This window comes from Dipodomys spectabilis, unplaced genomic scaffold (genome assembly GCF_019054845.1).
Source record: "Dipodomys spectabilis isolate Male_0828 unplaced genomic scaffold, ASM1905484v1 ptg000536l, whole genome shotgun sequence".
Classification (NCBI taxonomy): Eukaryota; Metazoa; Chordata; class Mammalia; order Rodentia; family Heteromyidae; genus Dipodomys; species Dipodomys spectabilis.
Genome location: NW_024871213.1, coordinates 745,827 through 753,127, shown reverse-complemented (window position 1 = coordinate 753,127; position 7,301 = coordinate 745,827).

Here is a 7,301-nt window from a genome sequence, read left to right as displayed (position 1 = left end):
TACAGGTGTGTATGATAAGGATGGCAACCTTTGGGAAAATTACTTAGGAGAAAGAATTTCCTATTACTCTCTTCCATTTACTGAGAGACTTGCTAGATCTAGGACTCCTTGATGCTTACTATCAAAAAGAACAAGGAAGGTCTTATGAGACAGTTAAGGCCTCTATGGAGAAGAGTAAACGATTATGTGAAAGGGTTACAGAGAAGAAACTATGAGCCTGAATTTGATGTATGGCCAGATTTAGCTAAGTATACTGAATATCATGATTTTTGGCAACAAATTGGGGACCTTCTAAAGAATGGCAAAGAAGCACAATTGCTTAGAAAAGATTTGAAATGCATAAAGTACAAAACTAAGCAGAAGTAAAAATAAAATACTAGAGTTTATGCCTTTATGTCTAACACCTTGCTCACATGCTCTTGTTAATGGTTAATATGTGATAAGCATCTCAAAACCGATTTACTTTGCTATTCTTATGGGGTTGATAAGGTAAAGCCAAGAACAAGTGCCTATCGTCATAGATCATCATCCAAGAACAAGATCAGGCAACCAGCTGGTGACCACCCAAAGCCTTGCAACAAATTGTGTAACCTTTTGCCCTTTCTCATGGAGACTTTTTTCTATAAAAGATTGTCATCCTCTGCAATAAATCGCACTCAGCATTCACTCCTCTTGTGTGTGAGTTGTCTGTTTGCCATCTCCCTACCTGTTCCAGTTACCCCTACTAGGTGTCCTCCGCCGTCCCAACAGAGCCGGTCCGTGGCACAAGTAGACATCTCCAGGGCACACAGATCCCTTGGTCTTATAATTTAAGTGCTGAGTCCCCATTAAGCATCTCACCCTTCCAGGTCCCCATACCTCAGCCACAAAGCCCATGTACCCCCAAAGAAAGCAAGCTGAAGTTACCAAAGGGTCCAGTGCTCCTTGTTACAGCCCACTTCTACACTCACACACACACACAAACACACACACACACACACACACACACACACACACAAAACCTGCAGGGGTGGTTCATGTTTGTCTTCCTTGCTACTCAGGAGGCTGAGGTTTGAAGATCAGGGTTCAAAGCCAGCCCATTCTGGAACGAATGTGAGGCTCTTATCTACAGTGAACCACCAAAAAGCCAGAGGTGGAGCTATGGCTCAAGTGTCAGAGCAATAGCTTTGAGCACAGAAGCTCAGGAACAGCACCTAGACCCTGAGTTCAAGGCCCAGGTCTTCTAACACCAAACACACACAGACACAGACATAGACACAGACAAAGACACAGACACACACACACACACACACACACACACACACACACATACACACACACACGGACAGCCCAAGGCTTCAGCAGTCCCTGAGAACAGAACCATGGACTGTCTCCATTAGGATCACATCCTACCCTCAAGAAGGTGGCACTACCAACATTAGACCCACTATAGAAAAACCAGTAAGCCTCACACATATCTGGAATGTCTCATAGTCCAACATGGCAGTTCCTACTGTCCACACTGCTATGCGGAAAACTTAGCCTCCCCTTATTTTGTAGTTGGTCTGAACTCCCGGCCAGGGTGCTGTCCCTCAGCACTTCAGCTGAAGGTGAGCAATATCCCACTTGCGCCACAGCGCCAAATTCTGTTCTCTGGTGGTCCATTGGACATCAAGTCTCACAGACTTTTCTTCCCAAGCTGGCTTGGAACCATGGTCTTCACATCTCAGCCTTCTGAGTAGCTAAGATGACAGTTGTGAGCCACCAGCGGCTTCCGGCCTCAGCCAATTTCACATACCCAGAGGAAACTCATCCTCGTCAGGCCACACACTTCTTGCAACCCTTAACTTCAGACTTTGTCACCCAGCATCCAAATCCATCCTTCAATGGAGAGAATACAGACACAATAATCCCACCCCTGCACCCATTTGCCCACTCCCTTCCTGCCACAGGCTAAGTCCTCTTGAAGCTCTGGCTTCAAACTGGGGTAAACTTGGGGAGTTCTTAAAAATGTCTGTACAGTGATGCCAGCACCTGGTCTCCCAACCACAGCACCCTCCCCCAACCCCCCCCCACACCTCCACCATCCTTTGCAGGCAAAGATGGTTTGCTTTCTTTTTTTTCAGTTGTGGGGCTTGAATTTTGGGCCTGGGTGCTGTCCCTGAGCTCTTCAACTCAAGGCAAGCATTCTACTACTTGAGCCACAGAACCACTTGCAGTTTTCAGGTGGTCCATTGGAGATGAGTATCAGGGTCTTTCTTCCCCATGATAGCTTTGAACCGTGATCCTCAGATCTCAGCTTCTGAGTACCTAGGATGACAGCCATGAGCTACTGGCACCTGGCCAAAGATAATTTTCCATCCTTTTCATCCTCTCCCCTCAGGAGACAGATCTGAGGACTACAGTTGGATTCCACCCTTGGCAGCAAAGTCCATTAGAACTCTTTTTCTACAATTAAACACCCAAAAAAGCTGGAAGTGAAGCTTTGGCTCAAATGGTAGAGTGCTAGGTTTAAACATCAAAGACAAGGGATAAGATCTGGTCCTTAGTTTCAAGTTTTTTCTAGCAAAGACCCACCCAAGAAAGGGAAGCAGGTTGGCACACGGGAGCTCAAAGTTCACACATAATACTCACGACTCCCAGAACAGACCCCATCCGGCTCTGATTCTCTAGATTCTATGTCCTACATCAGGGCAGTCTTAGATGGGACTGACCATGCACCAAGTTAGGACATTCAAGTACAATCTCATATTGAGGATCCTCTGACCTTATCAAAGACTCAGGATCTCTCACTGTACTGCCTTGACACTGGGCAGCAAGGTGAGTTCTAGTTATCCAACCACAGGATGTGAATATGAAAGGATTTCTTGGCCAAGGGACTCCAACTGGAGGGGTGCTAGGTCCCTCTCTCTCTGGAAGGAGAAAAGTGCTGGTCCATCCCAGGAATGTTCTTAGGTTGTGAGTATCCTCAAAGAAACAACCCTGCTCAGAGCCCAGTGCCTCTTGTTTTCCCAACAGCCTCAACCCAAGCCTGCCCCACCTTCAGTCAGCCCTCTCTGAATCCCAGAATGCCATGTAGACTAAAGGTTGAGCCAGCAGAGACCCACCTCTGCCCCTGAGAATGGCAGTCACGTGGTCCTAGTGCCCCCTAGAGCAAGTCTTGAGGTCACTCGGGTCCCGACTCCTGTCCTCATTCCCTGGCTGTCCTGTGCCAGTGGTCCACTTACCTCTGTCTCTGGTGGAGGAATGAACCCCGGGGGTGTCATCTTCTGATTGAGCCATGGAAAGTCCCAGTCCCCAAGGATGTAGTGCACAGGCATCCTGCAGTGGACAACAGCCAGGCAGTCAATGGTGAACCCAAGGTTCCAGGACTCTTAATAGAAGTGTGGCTGGGTCTATGTTGTTAGGAGAGGTCATGGCTTCAATGTCCTGACACACCTGACCTGGGATCGTCCTACCTCTTCATCTTCCTGATTATGCCTTGCCCAGCCCTTGACACTCCCTCACCCCAACACCTCCCTAGCCCTTAGACAATTTCTTATTATCTGACCAGGAAATAGACTTGCTAGGGCCGGGATAATTGAAACCTGGTGACACACCCTGAGCCCTAGGTACTTCCTGAGGCTGCTTCCCCCTGCAGTTGGTGACCACACAGCTCCTGGATGTCATGAAGTTGCTGAAGGGTCAGTGGCTTAGTCCTACATACTGGCTTTAGGCTCTGAAATGTTACCCACAGAGATTGTGAGTGGTTAGCTCCCTTGATCCAAGGACTCCAACCAAAGCTCGCATGCTCCCTTCTTCCTTCCTTTCCTCTTTTTTTTCCCTTTGTCCTTCCCTCCTCTCTCTCTGTTTCCTTTCTTTGTCTCACTCCTGGCCTTGAATTAGGAGCCTTGGTGATGTCCCTGAGCCTTTTACTCAAGGCGACCAGTCTAAGGCTTGAGGTACACATCCATTTCTGGCATTTTCTTTTTGGTTGTTAGTTGGAGATAAGAGTCTTACAGTCTTTCCTGCCTGGTCCTTAAGCTTTGATCCTCCCATATCAGCCTCCTAAGTAGCTAGCATGACAGGCATGAAGCACCAGCATCCATTTCAAACCAAGGTTTCTTTATGTGCCGTGGAACCAGCACTGGAACCTTTCATCATCTATGACAACCCTCACCCCTTCAAGCATGGCACACACTGTTACTATTTGATGGATAACTAAATGAGCATCTGTCTATGACCATACTACAGAAAAGTCCCATCCAATTCATGTAAGCATCCTGGGGCTGGGGGCGGGGGGCGAGGCAAAGCCTGATGTAGCTCTCCCACAGTTCTCCCTCTTCTCTCTTCCCACCCTCCTGGTGCCACCGCACTTAACTGTTTTGGCTCCCAGGATGTGAGCCACGATGTTCTCGCTGGATTCTGGGGCCACTGGGATGCCTATCTTCCCAAAGATCTCTGTCCAGTGGCTGACCAACTCTGTGGCACTCAATTCCCCCTCAGGTGTGAACAAGGTTGCCATGAGCTAAACCCCTGGCTCAAGTGGCCTCCTTTCCTCTCTGTGAGGCCAGACAGGATGGCCCACTATATGTGGCCCCCAAGTTGCATGTTACAGAGAAAGGATTCTCGAGGCATCCCGGGTTCCACTTCAGGTGCTGAAAATCGTTCTGCTCACAGCTGGCAGGCTGGGGATGGCAAGGTCACTCTCTGCTCCCCATGACATCCTCAACTGTGGTGGTCACCCTAGAGAGAGCTGTAGAAGAATCAGCAGCTGCCAGAGAAAGGCAGTCAAGGCAAGACATTCATAGCAGGAGACCATCTGGCTTGGGAACTCTGCCTGTGCCTCTTTTAACGTCACTGTTTGACCACTGAATTGGTTCATCTAATTTAACCCATGAACCCAGGCATTAGTGGAAATTGCCAGCTTCAAGAAAAAAAAAAACCTGGAAAAGGTGGCATTTCACTTGTCCCAATCAAACTTAAACGGTTCTAAAGTCAGTGGTCCCCTTTTCCTTCCAAGCAGCCTACAGCAGGTTACAGAAACTGGCATTCAGAGAGCCCAAGCTAACTGCCACGGTATGATACCGAGCAGGCTCCAGGAGGGGAAACTTGCCTACCACTGTCCAGCTGGAAACGGCCCAGGTGGGACACAGATTGGAGACTGCAGGACTCCAGGGAGGACTACACACGGATGCACTGCCCCAGGAGGGAATCCACGCCCTCAGTGGGGGCCCAGAGCCCCCTGCCCAGATGCCCACAGACACCGTCAATGCCCTGGGTAAGGTTCTCCTCGCATCCTTGGTTGTGGTGAAGCATCTGCCATGTTACACCGTTCACCACTTCCCAGACACTCCTAGCTTCACAGCCCCTGCCCTACTCCCACCCATCTCGTTCCTTAATTATGTTTGGCAGACACAATCCCAACCCTTGAATTAACTCCAACTATACACATGAGAGCAGAGTGTCTGGCTGGAAGAGTGCGGCTGTGGTCACACTGGCCTCACAAGCCTTCTGGCTGAAGACAGGACAGGTGTCCACTCTGTTCTGTGGTTCACACAGGCCTCCTAGGGTGTCCCATGCAGGTCCAGCAGCTACTGTGGGCTGCAAGAATGGGGAAGAGGGAGGTGGAAAGAGGTGGAAAGGCACATATACTGAAACCTTCCCCAAAGGAGCCATGAAATGGTGAAGGAGAAAACAAAACTTGTGGCTGGGCTCATACTGGGCATTATGAAAAAAGAACAACAAATACACACATACACACAAATAAACTGCTTTTGCTCTTTTTAGATATGGTGACTTAAATACATTTTCATTTTTCTCATCTCCTAATCTCCCAACACACACACACACACACACACACACACACACACACACACACACACACACAAATCCAAATGGGTCACACAAGACTCACCATGCAGCACCTGCAATTTGCCAACTGATCACTGACCTGAGCACAGTCAGGCTGTACGAGGAGAAAGATGATCGATATCTCCCTCCCTCCCTCCCTCCCCCTCCCTCTCTCTGTCTCTGTCTCTCTCTCTCATATACACATACACACATACCCACACACACACACACACACAGACTCAGAGAAGTGCCTCTCCTGAGTTTGTTGGTTCCTCATCTGGGCAATGTACAAGCTCGAGCATGGCAGTTCCCTTGTCAGAACCAGGGGCTCCCACCCAAGGGGAACACTGCTCTTATAATGCAGAACCACCTTGCCTCTTCCTTTACCCAGGGCCAGACCTTTCCATTGGGAACAACCAGCCTTGACCCCCATTCACCAAAACCCTAGGCCCGGACACTGGGTCAAGGAATCAAGAGACATGATTCCTCAGAGCCCGGAGAGAAAACACAACAGGCAGTCCTGGTGCCTCCAGAGAAGTGTCTGACTTGGGGTGGGAGCGTTGTTGGGGAATTTGATGGGGTCATAAAAGGCTACATACATGGATGGACTCCCTACTTCCAGCCTAGATGCTTCTGGGCTAATTGGAGGATTATTGAGGAGGACTAGGAGACCAGAAGGACCAGGAGCACCAGCAGAAGCAGGCAGAGCTGGGAAATGTGATCACCCTGTGAGTACTGTTGACAGCTGGGGTGGGCGAACAGGACAGGTGTATGTGTGTCAGAGGAGGTGTGTTCCTCCCAGATAGTCACCTTCTGACCCCCAGTGCCCTCACCTCCCTAGTGGGTTCTTCTGGGACCTCCTCAGGTGAAAGGGTGACCTAGCACAGAAGACAAGGGCTCAAACAGCAAGGGGGGCCTATCTCCTGCATCCAACACCCCCTACCCCCAGCAAAAAGGAAAAGAGCCAAGAAGGCAGGTGTGGAGGTGCTCCTCCCCACATCTGACTAAAGTCACTAGGTTCCCACCTGGGAGAGGAAGGGTGCAGATGTGGCTTTCACTGCTCTAGGCCAGGGGTTCTGTGGTGCCCCTTCCTCACTGTATCTGACCTTTTCCTGTATCTGCCCTTTTCCTGGGACACTGGCCCCTAGGAATGGGGGTGGGATCCTTGGGGCAACACCCACCCCCCTCTCCTGGGGCGCATTTGTGGCAGAGCCAGGGTGGACTGTGGGGTGCAGGGGAGGTGCGGGCAGGATGGAGAGAGGAGACAGGAGGCGAGGATCCGGGTCTGTGGGGGAGGAAAAGGAGGGGGTCAGGGGGTTCGCCTGGTGCAGGAGTCGCCAGGTGTGGTCCCATAGAGCGGCCACTCATGTGTGCTGCTGGGAAAGCTGTAGGCGATGGCTCTGGGTGCACCCAGGCCCAGAGTGCAAGGACCAGGGGCAGGGACTGGGTAGGGGCCTCATTCCAGGCAGGGACCCACCATTTCTGCTGGG